Here is a 22,753-nt window from a genome sequence, read left to right as displayed (position 1 = left end):
TCCTGAGTCCTGATTGCTACTAGCCTCTACACTGTCCACTAAGGAATCTGTGCTACTACTAACTCTGCACTGAGCATCCTGCTCTGCACTCCTCCACCTGATTGCAAGTAGTCTGCAATTGTCACTCTAGAATCTAACTGCAACAATAACACTGATCCATCTTGCTACTGAATATTATGGGCCCCTGTAGCAAGGTAATGATCCATGAGGAGGACACCTCAATGGACCCTGCCCAACCTTTGCATTGCTCTAGGACCATAGCTCCATATCTGTTAATTTTAGGTATGTTGTATGCTTAGAGCAATTTATTTCAATTTTCCGACAGTTCTGTCTTTTCTGAGAGTTCCGGCATTTCCGGCTTTTCTGATAGTTCCGGCTTTTCCGACAGTTCCGGCATTTCCGGCTTTTCTGATAGTTCCGGCTTTTCCGACAGTTCCGACTTTTCCGGCAATTCCGGCTTTTCCGGCTTTCTGCACTCTAGATCAGGGCAACATTATTCCTTAAGATCTCTCCTCCTACTAAAACCCAAAGACAAGTAGAGAGAGGAAGAGATCCCAAGTGTGTTGAAATGACTTGAAGGCCACCTCTATTTATACTAAAATGTTGAGCACATGTGGGGTTTATTTGGTTGCGGGCCGACCTTGACGAATTGTCCCATAACACAAATAAATTCATATCTCCATCAATACTTATCGGAATCAGATGATATTTAGATCAATCCTACACCTCTCAATAAGAGGGGTCCAAGAAAAATATCAGCTTCCATTAATAAGATGACCCACATGGAGTTTGGCCCTAGTTGCCAATTTTAACAATATCGCCCCACCTCACTCCTGGAGGTACAGCTGCTATCATGGAAAAATTTCCTCTAGCCTGGAGGAAAACTTGTCTATCTCTGTGGACGTTGTCGCTTGGTCTTGTTTCTCTTGCTTGTCCTTCTTCCTAAGAAGGAAATGCGTACTGTAGTGGCAAAACTCGCCAGACCTGAAGCACTTGACCTTAATTAGGTCCTTGTTTTTCTTCCCCCCCTGTCCCTGACTATGACCTTTTGATGCTAGGGCCAGATTTTCCTCTTCCTTCTCACCCTTTATGCCCTTACTGCTACTTCTGCTGATGGTGCTCTTCATTAGATCTCGCCTCAACTCCTACTACAGGTTTGACCACATCCTGTCCCATTTAGACAAGGCGTCTCGACCCAAGATACTTTAGACAAAGGCTTGCCACTCCTCTAAGACACTGTTCAATGCCAACCGTACAAGCTCTGTCGGTTGAGGTGCCTTCCCAATGGCTGCTAGCTGATCACGGACCTCCTGAATCCTAGTGAGGAAGAAATCTATGCCTTCACCCTTCTGCATCCTAATGCTCCTCAACTTCTCCTGTAGGAACATCTTCCGCTACTCGGAAGTACTCAGATATAGCTGAGTGACAACATCCCACATTTCCATGGTCGTTCCATTGTCTGCCACATGTGAGACTATATGGTCTCAGACTCCATCCAAGATCATCTGCTTCGCCTTCGCCATCTCTCTCCTGTACTTCTTCAACTGATTTGGGTCTTGGGGTACTGCCACCACATTTTCTGCATAGGTCTTCAGGCCATATTCATCTAGAAGGAAGGACTTCCTAGCCTTCTAGATGACATAGTTGGAGGCTCCCCCCAACCTATCCTGATCTTTAAGCCCAGTTGTGGCCTTCTCAGAATTTGGTCAAAAATCTCCCTCTCTCCCCCTGCTTGGCTACTGAATCTGCTATTCGCACTCCCTTTTGGAATGAGAAAAACTACTTGTAGCAACTAAAAAAATCCGATTTCTAGGCTAGAAACCCTCTGAGAGAAATTCTCTTCGTGTGTGCCTTTCATTTCCCCCCGACACTGATTTTGCTCTAGCAACTACTGCAAAACCCTTCTGCGCCCAAAGAAGGAATCTTCCCATCAAAAATTACTAAGTTGCTACTCGCTTTGCTTGTTGAGATCACTAAATTTGGAAAGTTGAATTTTTCTGCCCACCTGCACTAAAAAATTGAATTGCTCAAGCAATTCACACGACCTGGTTGAGGCTCTGCGCAACCTCCAGAAATTCGTCCTATTGCTCCCTCTGAACAACGGATTTTTTCTTCTGCTTCTGAACTTCCCCATCTGATCAAAATCACTCTGATACCATGTGAAAATTTCAACTATTGAAATCCTATTGCAACAACTGGAATTATTTCTTCTAACTGTAAATTAATTTAACAGTTTATCGCTATGGCGACAACGAAATAATCACACTGCAATCTCACAAAAACACTGCGGAAAATAATAGCACTGGAAATTGAGAAAATACTGGCGCACACACCTGTTATTTTTGGACTAAAGTCCCCAGAAAAACCCAACTTGGGAAAACCGGTGCAACAACTGAGGGTTTTTATTATTAAGCAGTAGTGAGAAATTTTGAGTACAATCTATGGATGCCCGACTAGAGATCCAATCAACAAAATAAACTGGCCAAAATATCTATGAGGCAAATACCTCAACACCAAGCCTAATCCTGCTCCAACAACTGACCAAACTAGCCAATTGTACAACCTCTCCGGAGTGCTTGCACAGACCCCAACTCACTAAGCTTGAAACTGCTAGAAAAATGATGTCTTGGCTGACTCTGCCTCTGGGAGAAATTTGTTTGGCCTCTTGGAGAATTTCCGGACCAACGACAACTGAATTTCTCTTCCCTTCACTAAAATCGATCTCCCTCTAAAGGTATATGCACTGCCTCTGCGCAACCTCTCTGGGAAATACGACCATTCTGTTGCTGACTCTCCAGATTTGGAAAGTCTTCCTCTGGACTCACTGTCTCTGCCCCTCTCCGTCTCTGCTTTCCTTCTCTGACTCGAACTCTTCTGGCAACTGCTGCTACTCTCTGGAGAAATCAAATTGCCCAAGGAAATCAATCTCTAGTGTGTGTTCTCCATCTACCCATCGACGACTTCTTATAATCTTTTGTTGGGATTCCAACGACCAAGATTAAAACTTAATCAAGGGGTAAGATCATTTATGGTCAATCCGTGTGAGTTTCTAGATGATTCACTCCTTATCTCAATTAGTTCTAATTGATTAGCACCTTTTCCTAAGTTTAGACTTAGGAAATATTTAAAATAGGCCAATAATCTAGTGGAGTCACTTTTAGGTGGAATTTCCAGAAATGATTTCTGGGTTATGGAGAACTCTTGTGTTTTAGCCTCTCCTCAAAGTTTCGAGACTAGAAGACCTCCGATGCTACAAAAACTAACACCATATCAATTGAAGGATGTACCTTGGACTTGTCTTTCCCCTTAGGGGTTAGGAACACCTAATAGGATTGTTTATTAGCTACTCCTACCTATTGAGGTAACATTATTATGAGCTTAAAGCCCCAAATTTGGAAGGGAAGCCCATTATGAAGTCTCAATGTGCCCTTGATTAACAAGGTTGGTTCACTTATATGTAATTGGCAGGCGGTTTTATCATGGGATGTGCAACTTAAATGGGGCCCAAGCCCACCAGACAATCAAATTGACACTCACAATGTTAGTTTTTGTAGCATCAAATGTGTTCTAGCCACAAAATTTTGTGGAGAGGCTAGAATACATGAGATCTCCAAAACCCAGAAATCGTTTCTTGAAATTCCACCTAGAGATGACTTAATTAGATTATTAGTCACTTTTTAAATATTTCCTAAGTGTAAACTTAGGGAATGTGACTAATTAATCATAATTAATTAAGTTATGGTGTGAATCTTCTAGAAACTCACATAGATCGACTTCTAGTTAATCTTAGCCATAGATTAAGATCTAAACTTGGCCGTTGAAGTCTCAATAGAGGGTTATAAGAAGAAAGTCGATGGGGCTTGGAGAACACACTTGCAGAGTTCGATTTTTCTGAGAAAGCGATTCCCAGAGTCGCATCGATGTGTTGCCAGAAGTGATTCATTGAGGTCGAAGTAGTGAGAGAGGGGTAGAGATAGTGAGGCTGGAGGAAGCTTTTCTAGTTCCGGTGAGTACATTGCAGAGAGGCAGTGATTGCCACAAAGAGGTAGCATAGAGCCCTCTTGGGGAGATTTCTATTTTTCTGGGGAGAAGTCGAGATTCTAAGCTGAAAGTTGGGTAGAGGGTCCGAAGGAAAAGAGTATCAGTTTCCCAGACAACAGTGGACGAGACAGTGAGAGGAGACGCAATTCCAAGTTTGTGGGACGTAGTAACTGCGTAGGTTGACACAATGACTGCATAGAGGGAGCAAGGAGCAACTCAATTTGAGCTGAGGTTAATGTGGGATCATCTGTGGAGTGAGAAATTTTTCTCACTAGTTATTATTGCTAGTTATATCTCTATTTGGATTGCTATTTTAAGCATCCATAGTTTGTACTCAGATTTTCACTACTGCATAATATTAAAACCCTCAGTTGCTACACCTGTTTTCCCGAGTTGGGTTTTTTCGGGGACTTAGTCCAAAAATAACGGCGTATTTTGTGTGTGTGAATCTATTTCTTCCAATGTTTTTATTTCTTCCACGGTATTTGTTTTGTGAAAGTTGTAGTGTATTTGTTTCGATATTTGTCATAGCACACAACAAATAATTTGTTTAATTAAATTAACAAATAGAAGAAATAACATCAGTTGCTACAACAAAATTCGGGGTTAGCCGAATTTTCACACCCAAGGGAAGCAACGAGAGCCATGGGACTCTGCCATGTGTTAGGGCATCATTTCATGCCATGGGCATCTTCAACACCCTTAACAGTTTGTTCATTGCCCCACATTATTCGCGAGATGATGCAATTGGACCAATTTGCCTTGACCAGCTTAGCATATTATCGCAGTTGATCCAAGGCCCAGAGGAGGTTAATCTCAGCCTTGGGACATGGGAGGGCAAGCACCAACATCAGAGCCCTCATTTGGAGCATGAAACAAGTTATTCTATCATCAGGCGACCCATAAGACCAACATTTGTGCCCCAAACCCACTTTGGGGCCACACATGACAACTTGCATGGAGAATTAGGGGCCATCCCCTAATTGGTGATTTACAAAGCCCTCTCTCTCATCTTGGCATGTAGAGGACTCAACATGGCCTTCCAACAACCCTACATGAACAGGACATCATCAATTCAGCTAGCATTTGGATGTCTAATTTATAATTTATGAAAGCTACTTGGTCGACTTGTGACCAAGGTGTTGAAGGAAATGTAACTAGGATAGGTCTTCATAAATGTAATTTTGATATTTGAAAAGAGAAATTATTTTTATATTTTTTGTCAATGAATTTGTTTCTCATTGAAAATAGGTCAAGCGCATTTTAAAGTGCCCGTAGAAAGTCAAAGTCAAAATGTAATTATGATGAGACCCTTTGAGGGCATGTTACATCATGTATGTCAAAGTACAAGGTCACGGGAACACCTCCAAGTCAAGTCAAATCCTCTCCTAGCTTCAATGAAGTCTCCAAGCAGCCAAATAATGAATAAAAGATGAATTTGTCAAGTCGGCCTAATGGACAGTCAAGTCGGTCTTAAGAGGAGGGAAAAACCTCTATTTATAGAGGTTGTCCACTCCTCATTTGATATCACTTGTGCTTTGAAATCCGCAAACAAGAAAGAAGACCAAAAAGGGACAAAGAAAGCCAAGGTAAAGGGCAATGTTTCACCAAGACTCTGGTGCGGGGAGACGCGGGTGCGGGGAGACGCACAGGGGGGACGTGAGGGAGTACCCTCAAATTTTAGGGAAATTTCGGGGGTGCGGGGAGTCGTCGAGGTATATATATATATATATATATATATATATATATATATATATATATAATTCAAGTTCATATTCATTGTTCACTGTTCAATAATGAAAGCATAAAAATATTAAATAGACAATTGAAATTTGAATCATTGATCCATCCTCATCATTCATTTTGATACATACATCATTCATATGACATACTCAAGTGACAAGTCTCATTATTGAATTAATTATTATTCATACATACCATGAGATTCGAAAAGCAAAAATAAAAATCAATAATAAAATATTCAAATACATTGATCGATATCATTCATCATTCAATGGTTCATCATTCTACAATCTACATTGATTTAAAAACTAAATTCATCATTCATCATTCTAGAATCTAAATTGAAAGCAAAACATACTAGTATATTTTCAAAGTTTGAACACTAAATCTATATAACTCAAAGTTTCAAAGTTCAAACTCAAAAATAGTTAAGAGTGAAATGGAAATGACTTTGGGTTGAAATGAAATGAGCTTTTAACTTTAAGTTTTAGTTATTTAGTTTTAATTTTAATTTTTTCTTTAGACTTTTAAGTTTTAGTTATTTAGTTTTAATTTTAGTTTAAAAAAAAAATTAATGGTTTTGATTTTTGAATTTTGAATTTTTAAGTCTTATTAGACAAATTTAAAGGGGGACGCCCAGGGGCACCCTTTTTGGGGAGTCTAGACTCCCACACTGAAGGGGGACGCCCAAAAGCACCCTTTTTGGGGAGTCTTGGGGAGTCTAGACTCCCACACTGGGGAAACGCACCCCCTTGCGTCTCCCCAAGACTCCCCAAAAAGGGTGCGTGGGGAAACGCACCCCCAAGAGATTCCCCGTCCCGGGTGCGTGGGGTGCGCGCACCCGACCCTGGGGGACGCGTCCCTGTGGAACACTGGTAAAGGGTTTACAAGGGCAACAAGCAAGGAGGAAGAACAACGAAGATAAAGAGACGTTTTCTAGGGCATCAACAACCACACATGCGAAGCTAAGAGAGGCTCCTTATGGTCATTATAGTAGGAAATCACAGTGACAAGTATCTTTGTTTTGGGCGAATAAACAAGGACTATAAGGCCTCCCCATCCAATGAAGAAGAAGGAAAAGACAGCGAAGATAAGGAGACTGTTTTTAGGGTTTCTGTCCACACATGCGAAGATTTCAGAAATGAACTTTTGTGGATTTGACAGTAGATGAAGGCAGCACATTGAGAGGCCTCATTCAGATGTATAACTAGGTCTACAAGGTCTCTAAGGAAAGCAAAGAAGGTTCTCCCTATAGCGAAGTAAAGAAGCCCTAATGTTCTAGGGTTTCTCCTAAGAAGAAGAGAAGTCTGACTTGGACAAGTAGCAAAAGAAGGACGAAGTACTAAGGAGCAAAGTGCCAGAAGGAAGAGGTCCATGTGCCAGAAGTTATAGTGCAAAAAGAAGAAGGATTTGACTTATGCTTGGAGGATATCCTAGTCAAGGGTCTAGGGTTTGGCAATTGTTCAAATAAGAAGCTTCAATAAGAGAAAACTTACCAAGGGTTTTCCTCTCAAGAGTGGAGAGGTTTTATCCCTGATAGAGAGCCAAACTTCGTATTCTTGTTATTTTATTTTGGTAGCAGTTTGATGAAACATACACCCTAATAAGAAGAAGAAGATAAATTGTCAAAGTGCATCACAAATTGTTATCAAGTAACGAAGAATCACTTTACACTACTTTGCCCTAGATTCTTCAACATGGTATCAGAGCAAAGGTGACACATCAAGGAAAGGGAAGCTCAAGAACACTCATCAAGGAGACGCATTTACGAGGTTGAAGCATCAAGCCTAGAAGTCTCAATTACTTCAAGGTCAAGAAGGGTCTACAATCCATCATTCATCAAGGAGATCTACAAAGCTAGAAGAAGAGCCTTACAAAGGCATCTACGAAGAAGAGCAGATTAAAGAAGAACCTACATCAAGCTACAAGTCTTCAAGAAAATCTCATCATCAAGCAAGTCCACTTGGAGAAGGCAACTTGAAGAACATCAAGATCCAGGGAAGACAAGCCATCAAGCCTTCAAGGAGGAAGCAAATCCATTACATCTCAAAATATATCAAGTAAGTACATGTCCCCTTCTGAATATACATCAATGTCTTTTTGCAAGGAAAGCAATAAATTGGTAGGTACCAATAACTTTCTTGCATGGAAGAAGAGGATTGATCTACTACTCAAGGAGAATGAACTCCTAGAGCATGTCAAAGGGAATATCACTATCCTTGCTAAGGAACAGACTCAAGCCTTAGCCAAGTACAATAAGAATGAGATAAGAGCTCAAAGGATTTTGATAGAATCAATCAAAGACTCTCTCATTCCTTATGTCTCCAAGTTTGAGACATCAAAAGAAATTTATGATAAGCTAGTAGAGCTATTCTCGGTATCCACAACCGGAGAAGTAATATCTCTGAGGAATGAATTATACAAGATGAAGATAACAAAGGAAGGAATAGCTCCCTACTTCATGAAAATCTCTGAAATGAGAGATCAACTTCAAGAGCTTGGGGAAGTCATGTCTAACAGAGAGATGACAACTGTAGTACTCAATGCTCTACCTGAGGAGTGGGGAAACTTCACATCAAGCATATATGCCAAAAAGGAAGCAACCACTCTTAGTGAAATGTGGTCTCTATGCAAGACAAAGGAAACCAAACTTAAGGCAAAAGAAGATGTGGGATCAAAGCAGCAAAAAATTGCTACCATGGCCAAAAGAAAAGGTAAATTTGGCAAGTTTGGTCCACGAAAAACAAACAACAATGCTTTGGATGCCAAGAATATGAACATTACAAAAGGAATTGTCCTAAGCTTAAAAGTTAAAAAGGACAACAACAACAAAATAAAGAGGGAATAAGCTCACTTGACTCAAGCGGTGAAAGGAGGAAAGAAGCAAAAGGAAGATCCTCCGGATCTCTACTATGACTAGGTCAAACTCTTTACTTCTAGACTTCTTGCAAAGTTTTTGGGTAATATAGGAGCATGTAGGAATAAGATTAATATTGCATGGCTAGAAACATCCTCTAGAATCTAGAAGCATGATGTACATAGAATTCTAGATACTCATGAAGATGTAGCATTTATGATAAGAACAAAAATGCATAAGTAGAAATATCTTCTAGAATATAGGAGCATGGCAGATATAGCTCAAGATATTCATGTAGAAGGAGCATACCTAGTATAGGACCTCATCCATGATGAAAGGAAAATTGATCATGATTAAGAATCTTAGAAGACCTCTATCATCAAAAGAAAGGAAACATTTGCAAGGCAAGGATCTTTAAGATCCTATGATGGAATCTTCAAAAGAAGGTTCATGGACCAAAGCAAATGTCTCATTGGGAATCCCATTCATGGGTTTCAAGAAAAGAATGATATGCAGGCAAGCTAAGATGAAGCAAGAAGGGCCACACCAAAGGATGATCAAAGGAGAATTAAGATGAGGTATGTATGCATCAAAGTTTAAGTCATGCTATCATTTATATATTATTAAGTCATGGGTATAGTTCTATAACATGATCTAGCATGAAAGAATCTCTTTCACCAAGAACATGCTCAAAGGCATGTACCCTAAGTTGCAGGAAACGTTGGAGAAGGGTCTGTTTCCGGCCGGAAACGAAACGGAAATGAGGAAACTCATACCGTACGCCCTGGAAACGCGTTTCCGGCCATACTGGCCTGTTTCCTGAGGAGGAAACGTGCCCAGTATGGCCGGAAATGAGTTTCCAAGCCATACAACGGAGTTTCCTCTTCTAACTTGACTTTTTCTTGTATTTTTTTTTTATTTTTTCGCTTCTAATTTTATTTTGGGCAACTAAAATATCTTTTGGATGTGCTTCTAGATGCCTCTCAAGTTATAAAAAAAAGGATTTTTTTGAGTGGGGCAGCCTAATGTTCAAGCCTATGGCCCTAGTGTTGATATGCAGTTCATGGTAATGTTAAATTCTTAAAGTAAAGGTGACATTCTCCTTTATTTTTCATTTTCATCCTTTTACTTAAATTTTTAACATTACCATGAAATGAGTCAGGATGTTTGAGAGTGGTTTCGCCCTCATTGGATTTCATATGGAGAAAGTAGAACTTTAGATCTCAATCAAAATCCAGCAGACTTATCTGTTTTTCAGGATTTCAGGATTGGGGGGATTGCAATGTTTCCATTGAATTTTGTCATGTACCAGGGTATGGAACTTGTATTTAATCAAGAGAACACAGAACCAAGCCCTCTATGTAGGGGAGACTCCCAATAATCAAGAGCACGTAGGGTACTAGGGTATGGAACTTGTATTTAATCAAGAGTACTAAGGTCGTTCGATTATGTAGGAGGAGACTCCCAATCAAGCACGAGACAAGAAATTAGAAATTTCTCGTGGCTGATTTTGGATATTGCTATTTTCATTATGTGATCATTCATGAGTAAATGTGATGTAAATTTAGAGACTTATAGTTTATGCATTGACAATTGACAATTTAATCATAATGTAATAAATTAGAATGTATCATATATGCTTTATGATTGCACATATTTCTTAAATGTCGTAAAATATATATATATATATATATATATATATATATATATATATATATATATATATATATATATATATATATTGCATTTCCCCGTTTCCAAAATTTGGGGGGGTCACGTTTCGTACCCATGCCCGTTTTGGAAATTCGTACTCGTTTCGCCGTTTCGTGCAACTTAGCATGTACCACAATGCAATGAAGGTCAACAAAAGAATATGCTCACTTAAGGAACATAAAATCGCTAACTAAGAAGCAAGAAGAAATGCTAACAAGTCCAGAAAGCAAGCAATGAAGGAATGCTCTCACAAGAAGCATTAGATGGTTAACCTATCCATCTGAGAAGAAGCAAATGAAGAAAGAGATCAAGCATGTGGAAGAACACCATGATCACCGAGAATCACTATCTGACAAGATACTTTAAAGATATCTCCCGAAAGAAGGCAAGACAACTCTGATAAAGGAAGAAAGGACCCTTGATACCTATGAAGGCCTTGGAGATATAAAAGGTGTAGATAATTGATTCCACTCCACAAAGATGTCGTGACGAAGAAGCCATCCAGCAAAAGAAAAAGCAATGTTGAAGCAATATTAGGGTAAAGTCATGATGGGCTACTAGGTCAAAGCATGTAATCTAGCAAGTACTATGAAGCATCCATGAGAAGAGTATTCCAAAGCATGGACAAGATGACAAGGAGTAGCCAAGATGACAAGAAAACCTAATAGTCACTCTCCATGAAGCAATGACATGACAAACCAAGAAGGAAAGTGATTGATGGATGGTGCCCTACCTAGAAGAAGTTCGAACAAAGATTCATGACATCAAGATAGGAAGGAGATCAAGCAGTTGAAGGGCCCACGGAGAAGAAGTTGCTAATGAAGGAAAGAGTTCCCAGTTAAGAGGGAGCTATAACAAGTCCCTGATCAAGAGGGAGTTTTTGGATCACCCTTGATTACAAAGGAGTGACAATTGTGTTTTCCATTTCATGGGTCATGCACTAGACCAGGACTAACAACCGTAAGTCTAGATGAAGGCCATGAATGGAAATGTAAACACAAGATAGACACAACATTTTTATCTTGTCTTGGGAAGAAAGAATGGGAGGATTAATCATATGGCATCCAATACTCTTTGAGAATGTGTAGGGCATCCAAGACAAGAGTAGGCAAGAGAACCGATATTCTTTGAGAGTTGGGAACCGAAATAAGAATAGCCCTAGAAGGTCATACTCGGAGAACACGCAGGTGGGTATGTCCCTTGAGAGACAATGATGAAGGTGTCTATAAATCATTGGTCTCGCCAACATTGTAGCTCATGGTCTCGCAATGAGATGGAGTTGTTAGTCAAGGCCTTGCACTATGACAACGCTGATGGATATGATGCTATAACAGATGGATTGCTAATCCGGTTTCTCTTATGTGAATTCTTCAAGATTGAAAATTGCCAAACACCTTGTAATGTTGTATGAATACCTCCCTAGTTAAGAGGGAGTGTTGAAGGAAATGTAACTAGGCTAGGTCTTCATAAATGTAATTTTGATATTTGAAAAGAGAAATTATTTTTATATTATTTGTCAATGAGTTTCTTGCTCATTGAAAATAGGTCAAGCACATTTTAAAGTGTCTCTAGAAAGTCAAAGTCAAAATGTAATTACGATGAGACCCTTTGAGGGCATGTTACATCATGTATGTCAAAGTACAAGGTCATGGGAACACCTCCAAGTCAAGTCATGCTAATTTGGGGTAGCATCGGATGTGCTCTAGCCATGAAAATTTATGGAGAGGCTAAGGCACATGAGATATCCAATACCCAGAAAGGGTTTGGGCAGATTCTAAACAGGTTGGGAGATATTAAAATAATTAATATTTTTAATGGAGTCCCTAAGTTTAAACTTAGGGAAAATAAAATATTAATGTGAATTAATATAAAATTGTGTTAGAATGGTCCAAAAGTCATGGATCAAGCCAGATCTAATCTTAGTTGTAGATTAGGGACTTAATCTCGATCGTTGGTTTATCAACGAGAAAAGTATAAGAGGAGGCTTGAGGGTCACTTGGAGAACACACCAAGAGATCAAGATTTCGACTTTCTGGAGCTGGGTTTGCTGAAAAAGTTGAGAAAGTGATCAAAGTTGTAGTTGAGGGGAATGAATACAGAAGCATAGAGGCAGAGATAGCACCGAAAGGATCAGCGTGGTAGCCGGAGAGAGGGATGCAAAACCAGGGTTCATGCAGAGCCAGCTATGGTTCACGCAGAGCTAGCCAGGGCTCACACAGAGCCAGCCAGGAGCTGCGCAGCGCCTCAGAGGGCCAACGTGGGTGACGCAAAGGGCCAGAGGGCTAACGCAGTGCCTCCAGAGGCCGACGCAGGCCAAGCCAGAGTGACGCTGGTCAAACACTGGGCCAGAAAGGGCTGACATTGTCCCTAGAGGCTGACGTTGGGGTTTCGTGGGGCAGATTGGAGCTGTGAAGCTACCAGAGTTTTATCTAAGGTTTCGGCCCGAATATATGCTTACGAGTAGAGAGGTACTACTAACGAGATTATTCTCTTTTGGGTGAGACAGTTTTGGCACCCAGATTGTATTATGAAACTGCTTAATAAATCAAACCCTCAGAGAGCTGCACGGTTTTCCCGCATTGGATTTTTCCAGGGACATTAGTCCAAAAACAACGGTGTCAATTGTGTGCTTATTTTTGTTTCTTTCAGTTGATGATCTATAATGTGTTGAGCATGTACTTGCATTTATTTCTAGTATTTACATGGTAAATAACTTGTTAATTAACAAAACAAGTAGGTAGGAATAAATCAAAAAAGTACATGAAGGGTTTCTAACGGGTTAGACTTAGAAATTCCAACATGGTATCAGAGGGTGGTTGCAGATCACAGGAGAACTGAGGACATTAGCCGAGCAGAGCAATAGCAGCAGAAAACAGCAGTCTCGAGTGACAAAAGTTGTTCCTAGCAGAGTAGCAGCAAGGAAGGGGTGACGCAGTGCCTGCATCATCAAGATTAAGCCAGGAAGACGCCAGTGCAGAGACTGAGGAGTGTAGAAAAGGCTCACACAGAGCCACACAGAGACTGGGAGGGTTGACGCAGTTGGCTAGGGGAGCATTTCAGCTATTGCCTGATTACGCAGAGCCTAGGAGCTCTAACCTTCAATTTGCTGGGGTTTAGGAGGCTGTGGGTAAGTTGTAGAGTGGAGCTGGTGGAGTACTATAGTCAGAACAGTACCTAACAGGGCAAGGCCAAGGAGGAGGGAGTTGTTATCGAGGATTTCTAGCCGAGAAATTCAGATCAGTGATGTAGCTGCACTAACGATCGGAGTGGGGGCATCTCGACATTGGCAAAAAGGTTACCAGGAGGGAAATTGAGGCTCAGAGGGAGTCACACCAAGAACTTTTAGGAGGGAAGTAGAGGAGTAGCGAGATGGCGATGAAAGGGTAAGAGACCAGGACAGACTGGACGAAGCCTCAAACTTCGTAGTCTGGAAGGCCAGAATCTTATCTGTTTTAGATAGGAATCATGTCAAGCACTTCGCCTTGAGGACGATAGCAATCCCAGTTGACCCAACTGACAACAACAAGTACGATGAGGCAATGGCGAGGGCCAAGAGCATCATTCTTGACAGGGTCAAGGACCATCTAGTACCACATATTTCCAAAAAAGACACGGCAAATGAGATGTGGGAGGCCCTAAAGAAATTGTACCAGCATACTTCTGTGTAGAGAAGGATGTTACTAGAAAATCATTTGCGGTCATACCAGATGCAGAAGGGAGAACAGATCGACCCCTTCCTCAGTCGATTGAAGGAGATCTGGGATCAGCTGACTTCCATAGGAGCCACACCGGATCAAGAATTAATGGTGAGAACAGCCCTGAACGCAGTCTCAAAAGACTGGGAGGTGTTTGTCCAGAGCGTACTGGACAGGACAACCCTTCCAGATTGGCAGGAAATGTGGGCAGCTCTTCACCAAGAAGAGATCAGAACGCTAAGCAAGGCGGGAAGGAGCGGCAAGGGGATTAGAATCAAGGAGAAAGAGGAGGATGCTGCCCTAGCATCTGAGGGAAAGCAAGAGAAACAGAAGAAGGACCTCTCCAAGGTCAAATGCTTCAACTGTGGGGAACTGTGTCACTATGTGAGCCAGTGTCCGAGGAAAAAGAGTAAGGAAGACACTTCCGAGACCGAAGCAGCGCCAGCAAGGGCGGAGAAGGAAGTGGAGACAGACGATGACTGTGCCATGAGTGCACACACACCATTGGAGCAGAAATGGGGAGACATTGAGCTGTAGTCAAATGGACTACAGGCGATGAGGGGCAGGATCCACGAGCTACCCAGCCTCTTGGATTAGACCTTGCTACGGAAGCCCCGAAGAGGAGTAGCAGAACTGGCGGATGTCAGTAGAGACAGATGCGGATGGAGCGATAGAGGGAGCTACAGTGCAAGATTCTTAGGACAGCGTGAGGCAGCAGTGCGAGAAGCATGGGAGTGTTGCACCAGTGCAAGATGGCACAAAGAGGTGTGCAACAGTGCAAGATGCATGGAATAGTTGCAGCAGCGCAGAGGTCAGAGAGGGAGCACTTGTCAGTGACAAAGGGAGTTTCAGCATCGAGGGTGTCTCTAGCCTGACAGAGATGTCAAAGTTGGGAGATCAGTTACTTACTTCTCAGTAACTGGGTTGCAGTGCAGTAGTTAGCAGTGACAGTGCTATGGGCAGCACGATGCAACAGGATGAGAGGGAGTTGCAGTACAAATGCAGTAGTGGCAGTGGTAGGGCCATGGGTAGCAGTACAAGATGCAAAAGTGCAAATGATGGGCAACAAGCCTAGCATCAGCACAAGGACCGATGCCAGATGATCAGGGTGATACTCAGTGAGTATTACTAGAGCACAGTGCTCGCTAAGAGAGAGTGTTGATTTGGGGTAGCATCAAATGTGCTCTAGCCACGAAAATTGGTGGAGAGGCTGAGGCACATGAGATCTCCAACACTTAGAAAGGGTTTGGGCAAATTCTAAACAATTTGGGAGATATTAAAATAATTAATATTTTAATGGAGTCCCTAAGTCTAAACTTAGAAAAAATAAAATATTAATGTGAATTAATATAACACTGTGTTATAATGGTCCAAAAGTCATGGATCAAGCCAGATCTAATCTTAGCCGTTGATTAGCGGCTTAATCTCGGCCGTTGATTTGTCAACGAGAAAAGTATAAGAAGAGGCTTGAGGGTCATTTGGAGAACACACCAAGAGATCAAGATTTCGACTTTCTGGGGTTGGGTTTGCTGAAAAAGTTGAGAAAGTGATCAGACTTGCAGTTGAGGGCCAGTGAATACAGAAGCAGAGAGGCAGAGATAGCACCGGGAGGATCAGAGCAGTAGCCAGAGAGAGGGACGCAGAACCAGCCAAGGGTTCACACAGAGCCAACCAAGGCTCACGTAGAGCCAACTAAGAGCTGTGCAGTGCCTCAGAGGGCTAGTGTGGGTGATGCAGAGGGCCAAAGGGCTGATGCAACACCTCCAGAGGCTGACGTAGGCCAAGCTAGAGTGACGCTGGGAAACACTGGGCTAGAAAGGGTTGACGCTATCCCTAGAGGTTGATGTTGGGGTTTCGTGGGGCAGATTGGAGCTGTGAAGCTTCCAGAGTGTTTATACGGGGTTTCAATCGAAATATCTGCTTCCGAGTAGAGAGGTATTGTTGTCGCGCAAAGTGTCTAGGCACTACGACAATGCTCAGATCGGGGGCTATCACCCTGATCCCCGATCTCTCTGTTTAAGCCATCTCCCTAGGCTAAGGGGGGTAGACCTTATGGGAAAAGAAGACCAATTGGTAATCAACTGGCTTAGGAGACACTGCAAGGCAAATGAGCGCTTGATTAAAACTTAAAGATAATTTGATTAGATTTTAAATACTTAAGACCAGTGCCTTCGCTAGATGAAGTGAAAACTGAGTAATTGGTTTGCTTCTTTTGCTTAGGAAATAGAAATATGAACAAACCTTTTAACAATTCTTTGAAAATATTTACTGAAATATCCAGCATATGATGAGCATTGAAACAATCAAGCAATAATTAATTTCACCAGATGTAAGATATTCAAGAGATGCACAGAGCTCTAGCAATTAAATTTCAAATGATCAAAATTTATTATTCAACCATGAAATTCAAATGCTAACCAGTTCATAAAATGATTCACCACTTTCAGATAGCTAATCCTCAGATAAAATTTAAGCGCATTTAACTATATGCAAATGACAAATATTAATCCCACATTAAAATTTTTAGCCTTAGCGGAAAAGATACACCAAAAGTGACAAATCCTTGAGTGAATATGCCAAGACTAAATGTGACAAAATATTTCAATTTTTTTATTTTTTTTTTTAATGATTAAAATCAAAATCATAAAATAAAAACTAAAATCTAAAATAAGACCAAACCAAAACCTAAAACTTTTTATGATTTTTATATATATATATATATTGATTTTTTATGATATAAAGTTCTAAATTTAAAATTAAAATACAACAAAACTAAAATTAAAATCTAATCTAAACTAAAGCCTAATCAAAAACTTAAAAGGAACTTTTTTTTATGCCCTTTTTTTAAACTTATTTTATTTATTTTGTTTTGTTTTTATATATTGTTTTAGATTTTTTAAATATAAAATTGAAATCATAAAACAAAACAAAAAATTAAACCAAAGTCAAATTATTTACAAACTAACCTAAGCTTAAAAAAAAAGAAACTTAAACTGAAACCTAGATTAAAAACCAAAGCCTAACCTAATCATAAAATAACACATATATAAAAAGAATAAAAATATACGTTTATTGTTTTGTTGTTGTAGGCTGACGGCGGAGGTAACTCGAGCGTGGAAGCGAGATTGCAGGTTCGATGGAGTTGGCTGCGTGAAGATGGAGACTGCGGGGGTTTCGAATTTGCTGGCAGCGGAATGGAGAGACTACATAGAGGAGATGGACAACAGCAGTAGAACAAGAAGGGGCAGCGTGGGCTTGCAGTCAAGGCGGCGGATTTGAAGTGAGGGAATGGCTACGTGAGGAGAAATGGCTAGTGGATGGGTGGAGTAGAGATGCGTAGGGAGCTGGAGTAGCGTAATGGGGTTTCGAGGATGAGCAAAACACAAGGGATAGAGAGGTGATAAAGCTGGATGGAGGATGAGTGTAGGGAAGCTATGGTGTATGGAGAAAGAGCGGATACGCAGATGAAGAGGGAGTGAGAAGCGTGAGGAAGGTGATGCACTGCGGGTAGAGATGTTGATAGACGGGTTGGAGGAAGCTTGCGATGGGAGCATATGTAGGGAGCTGGAGACTGCATGAGAGTCAAGTGGGACTCACGCAGGACTTTTTGCAGGTATGAGGAGCACGCTAAGGGTTTGCAGTCAAAGACAGCGGATTTGATGATTGGAGCTGACAGAGGATAAGGGAGCCGCAGTTGGGGTTTTCTGTGGGAGAAACGTAAGAATGGTAGCGTGGAAATGGCCAGCGTGAGGAAGGCTCGAATGGAGGTACGCAGGGAGAAGGAACAGAATGCTTGCAGGGTATGGAGATGGGGAAGGCAAGAGCAACGATTCCCTTGCAACATTTGTTGCTTTAAAAAAAAATCGAAATTTTTTTCTATAACAACAATGAAACCCCCAGGCAACAAATTTGAAGAAACCGATCAGAAACAAATGGCTGGAAAACCCTTTAAAATTTACCAGAACTCTTAAAATTTTGAATCAGCTGCTTCAGATTGTCAAATGAAAAACCCACAAAATTTTCAAGATCTTGAAACGAATACCCCTGCAAGAGTTGACTCTGAGGCCAGATCTTACCCTCTAGGGCCTAGATCTGGCTTCAAGATTGAATCTCACCTTCAGATCTGCAACCTGTAATGACAAAAACAAACACCCAGAAACAAAATATGCAAGAAACAAAACTAAAAAACCCTAAAACCAGCTAAATAATTACAATATTCACAGTTGAAAGGCTCTAAATAGCCATATTTGTCAGTGTGCCACAAAAATATATATAATTTTTAAGATTTTAAGTTCGATATGAGGTGCTTCAGAAAACCCTTCATGCATCCGCAACAGAAATTCTAATGATAAGCCCGGGATCAAAACCAACTAGGCTCTTCAGAAAATGCAATCCGGGAGTTGGCTGGTTCAACCGAGAACTTCCTCGAACACCCGGTAAACTCAAAATCAAGGATATCCTGCACAACTTAATTCAACCATTAACAAAGAGGGAGAAAACGATACTAAAATGCAGATCTAATGGAGATACCTGCCATCATATTCAGAAATTTATTCAAACCCTAGCGACTAAACAAGATCCCTGTGTCTAAATCACTCTTCATAAAGCTATCATCAATGGCTGAAATTAAAATCATGCATAGAAATAAAACATCTTACAGCATTTCCGGAAGAGTAACACCAGCAAGATTTCAACCCCAAAATATTTCTTTTTTGCACATGAAAAATGACTAGAAGAGAGCTTTCTTTAGCACAAGACTTAGATCGAATGATCTCATATGACCCCTGACCTCCTATTTAAAGAAAAATTTCCCAACGGCTAGTTCGAGTGATCCATGTCAAAGTGATCTCGACCGTCGATGAGGATCAAAATCTCTTTAATCTCACCCGTCGAAATTTTAAATGCATTTTAATATATTAAAAAATTAAAATTTTGCATTTATTTCCTCAAAACTTTGACTTATTATTATTTTATTTTATTTATTATCATTTTTTTATTTATTATTATATTTATTATTATTTTTATATTTTATATTTTATTTTATTTTATTTATTTATTTATTTTATTTAAAGGGACCCTCGAACTTAGCCTTTGGAAAAATCACCTAGGACCTAAGACTTATGAAGGGATAAAACATTTTCTAACCCTCAAGACACTTTACATCATGATTTTTACATTTTTACATCTCAAGGGGGGAAACCCATTTGACATAGACCCTCATAGACCACCCAGTTCTGCGACACAAATATAATCTAGCAGATCAAGCAATTTGTAATAACCTAACCAAATAGTTAGGCTTATTCCCAAATCACTTTTACATAGGCTTGACCTAGCACACTAGGATTCCCCTAAGATTTTAATGACAAAATCCATTTCGGCTTTGGGGTTAGGCTGAAGGAAAACTCTGCCAACCATGGGTCGGTGAGACAAAAAAACCTTCTGGAACATAGATCATCACTAGAAGATTAGGTTTACCTACGCAAATACATTGTTGACACCTAATCCTTGTGATTGGGTGAATTTATGTAAATAAATAAAATTAGAAATATGAGCAGTCATCGGGAGATGAACTGAACAATCTCTCCCTCATGTATATAACAAACACCTACCTGATGGAATATGACATGAATCATTTTTGCCTTACGGAGTTACTGCCTGGCCTGACATGGTATCAGAGCCAGCTCCTTTTTTTAGCCTTTATGTCTTTGTAACTCCCTAGTTTGCTCCTCTGCTCTCCATATAATTCAGTGACTGAGTGCCTGTACGCCTGTCTGCTACACTGCCTGCACTCTCTAGCTCTCTGGACTGTCCATAAACGTTGTGACTGTTCCCTCGTAACCGGTGGTCAGACCCGTGTGGCTGAAGAAGGCGCGCTTCCCAGGAATGGTTTTGAAAGCCTCTGCGTTGGTAACTCTTGTGAAAATCTGCAATTGAACATTGTGATACCCTGTACCGTAGAAATCTCAGGTTTGCAAGTGTGTTCTCAGAGCGAGTTGTTGAATGTATACGTTGTTCAATTTATGATGTTTCATGCCTGTTGAATGTATACGCTCCTATTTTTTTTACAGCACGGCTTGGGTCAAGAAAATAGGCCCTCGATTTGATTATACTTGATTATATTGTAACTGTTCTATTGTGACTATCGATGCGGACTTGATACCCTGCCTTGTATGCCACGTACTCGATTTGCATTTTCCCTTGCTGCCGCTGCTCAATCTACAACAAATCCCTTTTATAGCCTCTCCTTCCCTCTTTTCCGAACCATGGTTTCATTCGTTCTGCAAACTAGGTATCAAAGCTTTCAAACTCACAAGGTTTAATTTTGCTTTGCTCCTCTATTTTAGAGGGATTTTCATCCCATTCCTCCTTTCAATTGTACAAGAAAAAAATTCGATTGACTGAGGCCGCGAGGATGAAGCATCTGTAATTCGCCTTTGTGGAATGCTTTGGAACAAGTTTTTGTCTGAGAAATTCCACCAGAAATCGATGACGCAGGTAACCTGTTTAAAGATTTGTGGCGCAGAATCGACTCAGAAGCATGGAGGGTGCTGCTGGACCTTACAATGGCCGCATGTTCTTTGGTAATTTCTTGGCGCACATTCAATTTTCAAGGTAGAATCTGCAAGTGTAGCGAACCCGAGGAAGCCGTTAAATAATGTTTTTAAATTGTAATCCCTTTTATGAAGACCGAATGGCATTTTTAAATGGTGAAAAGATTACATATACAAAGGGACGTATGGTAATTGAGTTTTTATATAAAGGGGACATATGGCATATACATATATAATGGTGGATTTATATGAGCTTTAAAGCAAAACATTTATATGGGTCACATGGTATTGGCGTCCATATTGGTATATAAGGAAGAGATTTGAAATCTTTTGAGAATGCCCTTTTGAGTACAATTTTACTGTATATTGGCAAAAGTATTTTTCTATCAACAGAAGTAATTTTTTTTACAGAATGCATTCAATCATATCCATGGTGGGAATAGTTCTCACTGGCAAGGAGAACTATCCTGAATGGTCTCGGATGATAAAACACACCCTCATTTTCAATGAGTTGTGGAAAGGAGTGTGTGTTGGAGACAGAGACAATGAAGCAGTACAACCTACCTCAGACAAAGAGCTCGTCATTTGGGAAAACAAAAACAGCAAAGCTTATGCATTAATCGCAACATCTGCAAATGAAGAGGTGAGTTGCCATATTTCATCATATTCAACTGCCTTTGAAGCCTTACAAAAGCTGAAAGAACTCTATGACTCACATTCTGCACTTGAAATTGTTCAACTCATGATTAAACTCTTCACTCTTGAACTGCAAAATAATGATCCTCTTGCTCTTGCATCTGAAGTAAAGTCTATAATGCATGATATCAAATCCACTAAGGTTGAACTAGATATTCCTTTTATTTCTTTTCTCAAGGCACTTTATCCTACTTACTCCAATTATCTTGAGTCATTGCAAGAAAATGGAAATCTCAAAGATATAACCTTTGACTCTCTTGTGAAAAAGTTTGCTGAAAGAGAGAAAGCTTTTGGAAAGAAGACAGCCCCTGAATCTTCTGAAGAGGCTGTGTGCCTTGCTCATAAAGAAAAGCATCCTTGCTCAAGATTTTACAAGAGGAAGAGGTGGTCGAAGAGGAAGAAGAAGATATTTCACAGGCAGGGGGGGCAGACATTCTCAAGGAGAAAAGGCAGATTTGCACTACATTCGCTGCAAAAGAAATGGATCACATGATGCCTCTACATGCAAGCTACCATGGGACAAAATTGAGCAGAAAAGAAACCAACAGAAAGGTAAAACTGATGATATAGACAAAGGTAAAGCACCTGAATCCACTCACTATGTTGTGGCACAATGTAACATTGGAGTAAATGAAGATTTATTTAATGCTTCACTTGCTTCTTGGAAAAATGATTGGTTGCTTGATTTAGGAGCAACCTGCCACATGACTCATAGAAGAGATTTTTTTGAAGATTTCACTGACAATGTTGATGGAGTAGTATACTTTGCAAATCAAATAAAAATCAAGCCATCAGGGCTTGGCACAATCAAGCTTAAACTCTCTGGTCTTCCAGACTTTCTTCTGCATCATGTTCTATATCTCCCACAGCTCAAGAGAAACTTGCTGTCCTTGGTCCACATCCGCTAGCAAGGTCACTCCATTCACATGTTTGATGACAAGCTTGAGGTAAGAAAAGCATCTGACCACTCACTTGTCATGACGGGAATAGAAGAAGAAAGGCTTCTCAAACTGCAAGGAACCTCTGCTCATGCACAACATTTCTCATACAATTCTCATCATGAAGAAGGTACACTTCCATCAAGTTTATTATGGCACGCTAGATTTGGACATTTGAACTATGACAGCCTCCGCTTGTTGAAGAAAAATGGTGTTGCTAGTTTGCCTACAATTCCTAGGAAACTTAAGCAATGTGATGCTTGCATTTTAGGAAAGCATAGCAAACAATCCTTTCATGATTCGCATTCAAGAGCACATAGAAAACTTGAACTCATTCATTCAGATTTATGTGGTCCAATGCCTGTTCCTTCTGCAAATGGAAATAAATATATCATGACATTTATTGATGACTACACCAGAATGTGTTGGGTTTATTTATTGAAGAACAAATCTGATGCTTTTCAAACATTCAAGAATTTTCATAAATGGATTGAAAATGATGCACAATCTCATATTGGG

At 40.4% G+C, this 22,753-nt stretch overlaps 1 protein-coding gene across 2 annotated transcripts in view; it reads right to left on the bottom strand.

The window, feature by feature from the left end:
* LOC149173132 (branched-chain-amino-acid aminotransferase-like protein 2) overlaps positions 1-22,753 on the bottom strand; it is a 381,995-nt gene that overhangs the window by 32,064 nt on the left and 327,178 nt on the right. The gene's annotated exons all lie outside the window — the stretch shown is intronic.

This window comes from Pinus tabuliformis, chromosome 4_2 (assembly GCF_031772625.1).
Source record: "Pinus tabuliformis cultivar Carrire ecotype Pingquan chromosome 4_2, CPIR1, whole genome shotgun sequence".
NCBI lineage: Eukaryota > Viridiplantae > Streptophyta > Pinopsida > Pinales > Pinaceae > Pinus > Pinus tabuliformis.
This window is presented reverse-complemented; position numbering and strand designations above follow the sequence as displayed.